General features: G+C 34.9%; 1 protein-coding gene across 1 annotated transcript in view; it reads left to right on the top strand.

Moving 5' to 3' along the window:
* The first annotated feature begins 319 nt into the window (after window positions 1-319).
* Window positions 320-13,324, top strand: part of Slc26a7 (solute carrier family 26 member 7) — a 175,081-nt gene continuing 162,076 nt past the window's right edge. Inside the window, exon 1 of the mRNA XM_087190592.1 lies at window positions 320-573. The gene's annotated coding sequence lies outside the window, so the exon portion shown is untranslated. The remainder of the gene's footprint in view (window positions 574-13,324) is intronic.

A 13,324-nucleotide genomic window follows, 5' to 3' on the forward strand; every position in this document is an offset into this window, starting at 1 on the left:
TCAAAAGCACCCAAGGAAATCAAAGTGATTTGATTTGAAAATCAGAGGGCTAGAATGTCTGAGTAGGTGACAGAGGAAACCTAGTGAAAACGTTGCCAGACATCTTAAATCGGCCTATTTTGTGGTGATAGTGTTTGTTGTTGGAACATCCACAGGGCTCTGACAAGCTTATAATATAACTCTGTGAAATTTCAATATAAACAAAATGCTTATTTTTCTAGGGAAAAAAACATTTAGAAAACACCAGTGACTGAATGAAGTGTTCTCTTTGTCTTCTTTTAGTCACATGATTCCAAGAAAGGCAGTGTCGTTTTGAGAGCTGGTGATTATCAACAATTGAAGGCTTTATGATTCAGCCATGATGATACTGCCTAATGTTCATTGGGAGAACTGAAACATACTGCAAATATTTCCAAGTTGGTGCAGAATGCCCTGTGTTCTCAAGGTGCTTCCATGGCCTGGACTGATTATATTTAAATTGTACTTTTTGGGGTATTCTTGTGCCATCCTGACGATGAAGAAGGAACTCTCGAACAGAGGATAATTTATTTCAGCCTAGTTAAGATTCATCAGGTTGGTCCTAGCAATAATGCAAAGGAGCATGAGCCCAGAAGGGAAGAGAACATGTCGTGGAATAAAGGAGTGAAGAAAGGGGCCACTGAAGAGTCTGTAAAGGGACCAGTAGGCAGCTGTCTCCTGAGATTATGTGGGAGAGGGTTTTGTAACCTGTAGTTGTCTCACTTTTCAGATAAATATATTCCTAAAACCTGAAAAGGTAAAGCAACTTGTCAAAACCACACAGTGTATCAGTGGCAAAGCATAGAACTTTAAGTTCCCTGCTTAGTTTAATGTGTTTTATTTCAAAGGTGCTTATTCCTTGCTTAGAGTCCTCCAAGAGCCAGAATTCTATACCATCTCTTTTACCGTTTTTCAATTTCTTTCTTTTTTTTTCCCCCATTAATTTTATTGGTACATTTTAGTTATACAATACAGTTACATTCATCATTGGGATCTTGTACCATTACATGAGTCTCTTGGTTCTTATTTTTTTCCCCTTCCCTTGCCCTCCCTTTACCCCCTCCACCCATCCCTATTTGCCAAGACCTTGTTTCCATTTTTATCCTCTTCTCATATTTTTTCTTTTCCTTTTTTCCCTTCCCCTACCCCTCCCAATTCCCCTGCTCTTTTAGAAGTTTCCTTCCTGTTACACAATATCAGTTATACATTTTTAAAATTACAATATCAAGATCTAGGAGACATTACCACAGATTTTACAGAATTTAAAAGGATATAGAAAGCATATTACAAAAATCTTTTTGAAATAAATTTGACAACTTCTAAGAAGTAACTTAGAAGACAAATTAATGAAACTAACTCTGGAGGAAATATATAATTTGAATAGCACCTATTAATAAAAGTATATTCCTAGCTTGAAAACCTACCTATATGACAACAGCAGGCTCATAAACATTTTAACTGATAAATTATATCAAATAACTAAAGCAGAAAAAAGAAGGAACACTTCTCCCCTCATTTTAGGTACTCAACATTGTGCTAATCCTAAAACTGGATAAAGATAATAGAAGAAAAAAGTATGAACATAGATAGAAATTTGTTTAACAAAACAAACTATTAGAAGTCAGATCTGGCAGTATGTAGAAAGTGGTTTTGTTATAGGGATGGCAGTGTTGGTTCAGTATTGGAAGATCCACCCCCAAAAGTAATCATTTTAACAGAGGAAAGGAGAAAGCCATATAATCCTGTCACTAGTTGGAGAAAGAGTATTGGACTAAATTCTACAGCTGTTCATGGTAAAAGCTATCAGGAGACTAGAAGTAGAACAGAGCCTTCTCAACAGATCAAAGACATGTACTCCATACTTCCAACAAAAACTCCTTCTATGAATGGAGACGCTACAATGCTTTCTCCCTAAAGTGGGGAACAAGGGCATATATGCCTACTATTCATCTGTCCATTAGACTTTGAAACATAGGTCTAAACCAAAATAGTCTGGCAATAAAATGACACAACTAGGATAGGATTGGCATGGCAGAAGCAAAATCTTTATATGTAGATGAAATGATCATCTACAGAGAAAATACTAAGAAATATCTAGGAGCCCCTAGAACTTGTACTTGAATTTAGCAGGATTAGAAAACACAAGGTATATATAAAAATTCAGGTCTGTGTATACTTGCTATAAATGAAGAACTGGATATTGAAATTTAAAAGTTATGTAGGAGTACAAAGGACCCAGAAAAGCCAAAAATAAAAACAAAAATAGTGTTGGAAGACGTTTAGCACCCAATTTTAAGACTTCTTCTAAAGCTACAGTAATCAAGGCAGTGCTGGTGTAAGGAAAGACATATAGATCATTTGAATAAAACAGAGAATCTAGAAATAGAACCACACATATATGGTCCACTGAGTTTTGAAAGATTATTTAACATTAGCATTTTATAGAATATAAACTCGATTCAAGAGCCAAGGAAGAGACAGTGTCTTCAGCAAATGGCACTAGAACACTTGTTATCAGCATATGAAAAATTAACTTCAACCCTTTTTTTCCATACATGAAAATAACTTGAAGGGATCTATGAACCTAAATAAGAAAGCCTAAAAGTATAAAACTTTAAGAAGAAATTATAAGGGAAAATATTTATGAATTCAGGGTAGGCAAGAACTACCTAGGATACAAAAACCATGATGTATAAAAGAAAAAAAATTGATGAGATTCCATCAAAATTTAGAACTTTAAATGACATCATTAAAATGAAAAGTAGTCCTTAAACAGAGCATATTTACAATGCATATAACCTATGAGCAGAATATATAAAGAATTCTTAGAGCTCATTAATAGACAACCCAATTAAAATGTAGACATAAGAAGATGATAAATAGCCAGTATAGCACAAGGAATGGTGTGCAATTCTAGAATCAGAAAAATACTAATCAGTACAATAATAAGATTGAATTATACACTCATTAGGGAGATGAAGTCAAAAGTTTTAAAAGCCTCGTCATGACTTTTTCTTTTTGTTGGATTCTCCCCCTTTGCGTTTAATTTCTCATGACCAATGGATTCATTCTGCTGGGTTTCCTGGGGTTGTGATCCTCATTGTCTTTTCCTAGGCTATTGTCTAAAATTTTTTTAGTGCCAGTTTGGTATTCATGAAGTTCCTGAGGTGCTCTTTATCATGAAAGCATCTTATTTCTCCATCAATTTTGAAAGATAGTTTTGCAGGGTACATCAATCTGGGTTGGAGGCTGTTTTCCTTTAGGGCTTGAAATACATCACTCCAAGCTCTTCTTGCCTTGAGAGTTTGCATTGAGAAGTCTGCTGTGATTCTGATGGGCTTTCCTTTGTATGTGATTTGTTTCTTTTCTCTCACTGCTTGTAGAATTTTATTCTTCTGTTGGATTTCTGGAATCCTAACTATTACATGCCTATGTGTAGATTTTTTTTTTATTAAGGTTAACTGGAGTCCTATATGCCTCACTTATCTGTATGTCAAGTTCTTTTCCCCTCCTTGGGAAGTTTTCTGCCATCACTTCTGTGAAGAGTTTCTTTATGTCATCTGCACTCTCGCCTCTTCATTGACTCCAATCAGTCTTATGTTATTCTTCTTTGCATCATCTAGCAGCTGCTGGATTGATTTCTCGTGTTTCCTTACAATTTTAAAGCAATTATTCTTTTCCTCCTCACTAATTGCAATCTTATCTTCTATATGTGAAATTCTATCCTCACATTGGTCCATTCTGCTGTGCAGAGTTTCAATGGAGTGTTTAATCTCTTAGAAATCTGTTTGTATCTGTTTTATGGATTCCATTTGTTTCCTATGTTGGGATTCCATCATGTTCCCGAGCTCCTCTATTTTTTTATCTGTGTCCTCTCTAGATTTATTAATCATGTCTTGCACCATGAGCACCATCTTTGCTGTTATCTGAGTAATTATTTCTGATTTCATTTTTCCCAGATCCTCTTTTGTTGCCAATTCAGTGAGTCCAGGTGGTTGAGTGTCAGATTGCTCCATCTCATTTCCCTTTGGGGTTGCTGTAGGTGATCTGGAAGTCTGTTTTTGAGGCTTGTTTATGTGTCTTCTCATTTCCTCGGGGGGGGGGTGTTGCCTCTGGCACCCACGTGGCTCATCTCTGTCCTAGGAGCTTGGGATGGCAGCAGGGGAGCTTCCTTCTGGGTGCTGGGACCGGCTGAGCTTCTCTGCCCTAGGAGCCTGGGATGGAGGCGGGGAGCTTCCTTCCAGGTGCTGGGACCGGCTGAGCTTCACTGTCCTAGGAGCCTGGGATGGAGCTCAATTTCAATTTATACTTCCTCATAGTTTTTCTATTACACATGGGTTGCCTTGAAATCTATTTTTAAATCTCCAAACATGTAATCTACATGTTTAAACTATAAACATGTAGGAATTGCTGTGGATGGGAGCTCTATTTTTATGTCTATACTGTTTTATTAGCATAGGTTTGTGATGCATAATAATTACATTCATCTTGGGGAACTGCTACACAGATAGTTCTTGCATTTATGAAATTTGGGAGGCTCTCCTGTTATATTCTTTGAAGGTGAAAATATTTCAGAAAGATGTGGCAGAGAAGGACATCTGTAAAGTACCTAGTCCATTCTCAAGTGTCATATCGAAATTGAGAAATTAAATGTTTGAGAATTTATGCTTTTAAAATGAAAATGTCAAACCTGAAGGAGAATCTTATATTTTTTTCAGGTGTGAAATGGTCATGTTTGCAAACAATCTTACCATTCAATGGATAGACATATTTTTATTGCTAAGCAGTCATCATATTGCTCCTTGATTTTCTCAGACATGTTTAGTTAAGATGGAATAGGCTGCTGTTCTGCACATCTGACTCCTCAATGAGCTCAGGAGGAATGCAGAGTATCCCTTCTTACTTTAACTTTAGCTTTTCTTATCAGAGTGGTCACTGATCCCCTGGAAACAGATATGAATTAATAGGCTGGTTTCCCAGGTGTGCAGAAGCTGGAGCTCCTTAGGGAATGGAGTCCTCTGGCTCCATTTGTAGGCCTGGGATTTCTCCAGGGCAGAACTGTGTCTAAGCAGTCTACTTCTGGTCATAGAGTAGAGGCCTTAAGGTCCCCAAAAATAAACATCAAGAAGAAAAAGCAAATACAGGAGATGGAAAGAAATATTCTGGGAGATACGTTCTCACCCATATTTAGGACTGACTTCAGAAGCTCTGGCATGCCTCTTCTAATAAATTATCCATGTTCATATCTTTACTCATTCCTATCAGGATAAAAAGAGAAAATTGGAATTCCCACCAATATAAGGGCATTGTGAAACAGGGTCAACTGTGAAATATTTGTGAAAGATTTTGGGTAAAAGGAGTGTGGGGGAGAAACAACTGAAAGATTTGGGGATCACAAATTACTGGTAATTGAAAGCTATTGGCTGGGGATTTTAAATATACATCTAGAAAGATTGGCTCTGTATGATATATGTACATATAATATACTTTTTTATTACAAAGAAACTCAGGAAATACTTCTAACCGTCATTGATTAATAACTCTTGAGCCATATCTGTCTTGATGTATTACTGATTTTAAAGCCAGATTTGCTTAATTTAACCATCTGGTAACCACTAGGCCATAGGATTCTAGTCTGGGACTACTATAATATTCTCATATAAGAATTAGGTTAAATAAAGGTTAAATAAAGTACCTCCCCAAGGAGGTACTTGGAATTCTTAATTTCTTTTGACATTTCTGGACGTGAACAAAAACATTCCTATTCATTCCTGTTTGAAAATATTACTTACTAAACTTACTTACTAAATTTTTACTTTTCTAAGCTATAAATTTATCTGGAATAGATACTGGCCCCCAATTAATACAGAAACAAAACTTTTAATTGAATATTTATATCTTAATTTGGGCTTGGGGAAAAATTCTTTTTTAAAAAAACACATACATCCTCTTAACTGCATAAGAAATAAAATAGAAACCTCTAACCTAAATAGAAGGAAAAAGTTGAAGCTGGTAATTGAGGAAGCCTCAAGTTTCATATTTCCAGCTCTTCCCAGCGCCCCCACCCCTTCTGCCAAAGTTTTGGGGAGTAATAAAGTTAGGAGAAGCTCTGCAAAGTCCAGAATCCACCTGTGTAATTTCATAATTAAAACCTGAGCAGCAAGAGGAGGTCTCTTCAACAAAGGAAGTTACACCAGATGGTGGGGGTAGATAAAGCAGCAGGTCATCGCTTCTCGGCCTTTTGGCTAAGATCAAGTAAAGCAGCAGGTACTACGCCCTCGTGTTGGTTGAAACTATGCATCATTTCAGTGCCACAAAGTGAAATGAGTTGATGTGATATGTCGTGGAAACTTATTCCTTACCATCAATATTCATCACTGACCCAAACCTGCTAAGGTCTTTGCGGATTAAAGCCTAGTTATCTTTATCCAGGTGCTTAACTGTTTGTGATTGATTTTTTTACCACTAGGTGACACTGTTGTCTCGAGTTAGCGCAGGAAGTACTGTTCCTGTAAAAGACACAGGAAGCACTTTTGATTATATTTGTTATAAGCATATCGTTCAGAGTTTAAATGTGAATGTGTGATTTTTCCGATCTGAAATCAAAGTAATACAGATCGTCAATGATATTACAAATCATTCTGACAATACTACCTACTAAATGAAATTTATGTGTGCTTAGAATAAACTGTTGCTTCCTTACCTAGAGCCATTTTCCACTCCACCAATGTGTGAAATTTATCAACTGCTTGCCCTGTTAACAACCCGTCTGCCTTTTACTTTATATAAATTATTTTATTTCATACTTTTGCCAACCAAATTTGCTGAAGATTTCAAAGGTAGCAAGTAGCAGAACCAGAATTCAAGTCCAGAGTGCTCCCATGACCCTTTCATTGACAGACGTGATTTCTGGTCACACAATTAGCGACGAGTAGGAGAACGTGACCTGGAGTCTAGAGGTATTTCAAATTCAGGTAACTGTAAGAGAATACATGAACTGCATATCTAAGTTTGTTTGGATAAATGACTTTTTAAAAGATGTATGTCCCATGCAAAAATGTGAATTTCAGATGAACAATAAATGCATTTAATTTTGTATAAGTATGCTCAAAATTGCATGGGATATTTCTACACTAAAAATAATTTCTAGTGTATCTGAAATTCAAGCTTAACTAGAAATCTTGGGTTCTTATTTGATAAATCTGCCAAAATTATTTTACTCGTGTTATTTAAGACAATTTGTTCAGATTCCTCTTCCTTCTCTATATTTTCTCTTCTATTCCTGACTGAGAAATATATATTTGTCCTCTTTAAATATATTCCTGTATAATATGCTCTTGCTCCTTGCCTCTTTCCAGACTTGCTGAATCTAGTAGCATCATGTTTGCCTCATTCTATCTCATCTTTTGCCCATCTATAAAAGTGATTAGAGGTTTCTATTTTAAAAGCCCTACAGTTTCCATTGTACTTTTTTGGTTATGTTTTCAAAAGAGTAGACCCTATTTTCTTACCATTCATTCACTCTTCAGCCTGTTGCAGTCTGGTTTTTCCACCCTTTGCTATAATTAAGCTGCTCACTCAGCAACTTTCTATTGCTAAATTCCATGGGCTTTTCTAAGCCCCAATCTTTCTTTCTTTATTTTATTTATTTATTTTTTGCCCCCTCTCCGTTTTATTGTGTTCTATCTCTAATCCCTTATTTCATTTTCTTGGTATTATTTCCCATGGCTTCATCATATCCTTCTTGTGAGTGATTTCAAGATTCTCAATCTCTATTGCAATCACACACCAAATCACATGAAAATATCTCTCTGACCTTCTTTGGTCTGAAATATTTTGCTGTATTAACTGGCTCAACCTCTACTCTATATTTGAATTTATCTATTCTTTTTTATTTTTAATCTGACTGCTTTATTGAAAAAGAAAGATTTTTCAAAATAATTTAAAATTAACAGAAAAGAAATATTTTGTTTTCTCTGTCTGAGTCTCTTTAACTGATGATCATTCTAGGGATAACAAGAATAAATGTCATTTTTGTGGTGGGATTCTTTAGGTTTTTGAACTTACAATATATTGATAAATTCTCTGCTTTTAGTTGATTGCTATTTGATAGGTATGCATGACAGTAGAGGTGTCATATGAACATGATTTTCTTGCGCTATACTGATAGTGGGTCATCAGGGTCAGAAATTATTTTATTTATGAATGTGATATAGCTACTTCCATCAATTCACTTTTTGGAGCATTATCTGCTTAAGATGTTGACTATTCTCTGGGAAAGATCATTTATACAATTGATCTTCTTCCTGATCTCAATGATCAATTCCAGAAGGACAATTTAGACACTGAATTCTCAAGTATGTGGTCCTTTGTTTCAAAGACTTTTACAGTCACAATTATGTGAGTTTCTTGAACTATAACTCTCCTTCAGTTTTGGATATGGGTAACCCATAGAGATGCATCAGAAAATATTCAAACTATCATACATAATCTTTAAAACAAACTGCTGGTTAATAATCAAAATGTTCTTGGGGGTAGAAGACTTGGAAGTATACATTTAATTAGATGGATATTTTAATTTAAATACGTGTTAATAAGTGGCCCATACACAATTCTTTTTCTATTGACAGTTGCAGGGATTGATAGGTATAAGAAATATGTGCTACTGAGCATATTCATTACTTTTTACTTTGGCACTAGTTTTAAGTTTCCAAGTACAATAAAAAATTGTATTTACAAATTGGATTGGGTCTCACAGTCAATTTATTTAAAGTGATTAATAGAAAAAACTATGAGAGAATTGCTTAGATTTAAAACTCCTAGGATAATAATGATAAATTCTCATTATTTGTGATCACTCCCATTAATGCCCATGCCAGATATTACTAAGAGGTCTATGCAAATGTTTCAGAACCCTTTGCAACTTCATATATTTCAGTATTTCAACTAAAAAACCAATTCTTCTGTATTGAAAAAGGATTGACACAGGTGGACATGGATTTAGGTTGTTATTCAGTTTGGGGACTGAGTAAGTAGATAGGTTTGCAGAAAATTGCCAACTATGTAAGATTGTCCATACCAGGAGAAGAAAAAAATATTTTGTTCAGATTAAATAATGATGGGAAGTCAGGCATATATGGTATTATTCCTTTATAATTTGAATGTACAACGGTGCATTAAAAATTCAATTCAAGACTGTTGAAAGACTCAAACATCAAAATTACCTTAGCAACTAATGAAAGAAAGTTATGGGAGCTAACACGAATATTTATCAGTGTCTCTCTCATGTGCCAAGCATTGTCCTTGGTACTCTGCTTATCTAAGTCCTCCCCTCCAAGACCTTGAAAGGTTGGCATTAATTTTCAGCTTTGTTAATGTGTTAGTTGGCTGCCTGGCTCTATAGTCCAGCACTCTAAATGTTTCTTTTTCTATTATGCTCTTTTTGACATGAATAAAAAAATAATACCCCTTAGGGGTTGATTTATCTCCTCTAGTTTATGTATTGTTTTTACTACCAATAATATAGTAAGTGTGGTACTAAGTATCAATGGAATTTGTATGCAATGTAAACCATGAAACTTCTAAATTTCAGTTGTGCCACCAGTTAATGGGGAGAATGAGAATTCTATGCTATTCCCTAGTTGCTACTTCTTAAAGTGAAAGAAGTGCTTTATTTCAGACTTGAAAAGTCCCTTAAATATTGAATTTTCAATGAACTATAAAATGGTATGAGAACTTTTCTACACTTTCTCATAAATGATAAATGGATAATTATTCACTATCTTTTCCTATTACTTTGATCCCATGTCTGAGTTATACTTAGCCATCCAATTTGACTTCCTGAGACAAATGAGTTTGAGCACTGAGAAGTTCTAAATATTACTTTGTGTTTTTTGAGTTATAAGATGTTAATGGTAGCTCATATTTGAGTTATGTTATCAGCTGTGGAATGTAAGTCAGCATGTAAAAACAAACTCAAAAGAAAAATATATTCTGTGGCTTTAAGATCTCAGGAGAGTCTGAGTATGAATGCCCTGAATTTTTACTGACAAGTCAATTAATTCAGAAAATGATATCGTGAAATGTTGTGAAAGTTAACACATGACAGGTTAAGTGAGACTACTCAAAGGATGAGTTTATTGTAGACATTGATTCTGTAAAATGTTGAGCCAGTAAAACCTCCAGGGAGCATGGGAAAAATATCCACCAGTAAAAATGACAATAATAGGAATGATTCTTCGACACTAGGTCCCTAAATAATTCTACTTCTAAAGAAATAATTAGAAGTCTAGAAAAAGATTTATGCCAAGACTTTTCTCTAGTGTTATCTGTAATAATAGCAATTTAAAAAACTGGAAGCAACCAATGTGTCTGCTCTTTGGGAAATGGGTATGTGTACTGTGGTACATTTTTGTGAAGGACTAAGGTACAATAAGGTACAAATTAAAAAATAGTGTTCATAAAGGGTTTTTGATATTAGGTAAGGGGTTTTGACATAATGCTTAATAAAATAAAGATTCTATGTATAATAATACCTAAACTATGTAAAGAAATACATTTTATAGGAAAAAAAACTATGCTTAATTTGAATTTAACCATGTTGGAACATACTTTTTCAATGCTTTTCTATAATTCCCCAAATCCTTTATTATATAGTGGTCACTTTATTATTTAATAGCCAGAAAGATGAAGAAAAACACTGGCAAAAATAGAGTATCTAAATTATTTGTTCTGTTCATCCTGTAACAAAGAATACAAAGACATGAAGCTTTACAGTAAGAGCAATGGATGATAGAAACTTGAATTTTGGTTTGTTTTTTTTTACCTTATAAATAAAACAAATAGGAGCAACTCGATTATTTTTCAATGTTGTAGCTTATCTTTCTATATACCCAATAACTGCCTTTTGAAAAAATACCTTCTGTTCCAAGTGAGAATCCTTAAGATAATCCCAAATCCTGAGTATAACAGTCTGTGCCTTGCACAAAGAAAGCCAAATGATCATCTCTCAGAAATGCTATATAAATTACTTCCACATTGCTTGAGTCCTTTTAATTAGGAGTGACCTCTAGGCACTATTTCTACTTTAAGTACTAATGAGGCCAAAATTATAAAATCCATACTATTTTAAAATTTCTCTTAAAAGTAAGTTACTAAGTTCATTTCCCATAATGATGGAAAAAATGCTGTTTTGAGCTAGTCTGTATGGAAAAATATATGCTATAAGGAGAATTTCAGCCATTTTTCTTCTAACACAGCAATTCCAAATGGTCTAGTTTTTCTTCACTATTATCATCCCTTCCAAATGGAGGCCCTGTCCAAAGAAAGAGTCTAATCAAGTTATTAGACAAACTCTAATATCTTTTAAAAGTAGAAACACCATATTGAAAAATTACTTGACTGGTGAAGACAGTATATTTGATTTCAGAAATAAGCTGATATGAGCTCTGAAGATAACTTTTTGGACACAGTGATTATGAGACACAATGAGAATTCAATGAGAAAATGAAACACAATGAGAATTCCATTTGACTGTTCTCCAATAATTCCCACTAAAGAATAAATTTCAATCTGACATACATGGACTAGTAGATATATCTGATTTTCTTATTTATTGATGCTCTGAATAATGTGTTAGTCAAGTCAGTTTTGGGGTAATATTATGCACTGAATTTTATGTCTCCACAAGTCATAGTTGTAACTCTGACTTGCAATGTGATAATTAGGAGCTGGGCCTTTGGGAAGTGACTGGGTTTCGATGTGATTGTGAGAGCTTGCCTCTTATGATGGGATTGGTGCTCTTATAGAAGGAGACAGCAGAGAGCTTGCTTCCTTTCCTCTCTCTGCTTTGATGGTGGTCATTGAAAGCCAGTAAGGAAGCCCTCACTAGGGAATTGAATTAAGAGGCACTTTCATCTGGGACTCCTCAGCCTCCAGAACGATGAGATAGATTCTTGGTGTTTGAGCTTCCTTATCTTTTGCATTTTGTTATGACAACCTGAACTGACTAATTCAGGTTACAGTGTTTGTAACAATAGCTAATATGGTGGAGCGAAATATCATAATTGTCAGTTGTAGTAATGACAGAATCAGATTAAGAAAGATTTTAATATAATGGATTAATGACCAGATTAAAGGTTGAATACAAACAGTTGTGTTTAGGTTCTTATTAAAGATACCTTGCTAAGATTGGACCCCAACCATATTGATCATTGCATTAAATTTATGTGGTCTAAATAAGGCAGAGATTGGTACACTGGACTAAAAAAGGAAGACCTGATTATATGCTGTAAATATAAAGACACAGTAGCTTGAAGGTAAAATGTTGAAAAATTTTTATACAGGGAATAACTACAGGAATGTAGGACACGTGGCTAGAAAATGAGAATGCAAGGACAGGCACAATCATAATCTTCCATTATATAGATGACTCCTTTAGCATGGGGATTCATATTTCCCGAAATAGGGTTGGTAACCTCAGGGCTGCCAGCTAAGGACCCAAGATTATCCAGTCCTTAGGGAGGTGAATTTTTAGCACTAGATAAATCCCTGTTATTTTATTCTATTTTTTGGCATATTAAAATCATCTTAAATTATGTTGAGTCCTCATGTATAGTTTATATTAATTCATGTTTATAAATTTTTGGTCAAAATAAGAAAAGGCTTTTACTAAGCGTCAGTGAATTGCTACTTTTTACTCCCCCTTTCCCTTCCCTTTGCCCTTCTCCCTCCCTCCTCCTGCTTCCTACTTCTTTCCTTCATCTCCCTCCCCTCCCCTTCCCTTCCCTCCTCTTCCTTTCTCTCCTTTCCCCTTCCTCTTCCCCTCCCCTCCCCTCCCCTCCCTTCCCTTCCCTTCTTTTCCCTTTTTCTCCTCCTCCTCCTCTTCCTTCTCCTCCTCCATCCTTCCTCCTGTCCTCTTCTTTTCTTTCCTTTTTCTTTTATTCTCAATGTTCTTTCTTTCTCTCACTCTCCCCCCATTCCCATATCTTTGAAAGTATCTTATTGTAAAACATGCATTTTATTCTTTTTCTAGGCATTTTTTACTTTCCTAAACTTTTTTCTCTTTGGTCTCTATTATGAGTCAAAATATATCACAGAATAAAAAATAATTGCAGAAAGAAAAAATGGTAAAAAACAGACTGAAAAATTTGAGAGCACAGAATTTTGTTCACTATACTGTATTGGTTAGCCTGTTGTGAGAGAAAAACATTAACTGTATCCTTCAGGATTCCAACTGACTTACACATGTATATCCCCAGTTAAATATAGGAGTATTTATGAAATGAACATCATCAGAAAAAAAATC

Source organism: Heterocephalus glaber, unplaced genomic scaffold, assembly GCF_053883595.1.
Source record: "Heterocephalus glaber isolate CG9 unplaced genomic scaffold, H.glaber_assembly_v1.0 deba00001553, whole genome shotgun sequence".
Lineage (NCBI taxonomy): Eukaryota > Metazoa > Chordata > Mammalia > Rodentia > Bathyergidae > Heterocephalus > Heterocephalus glaber.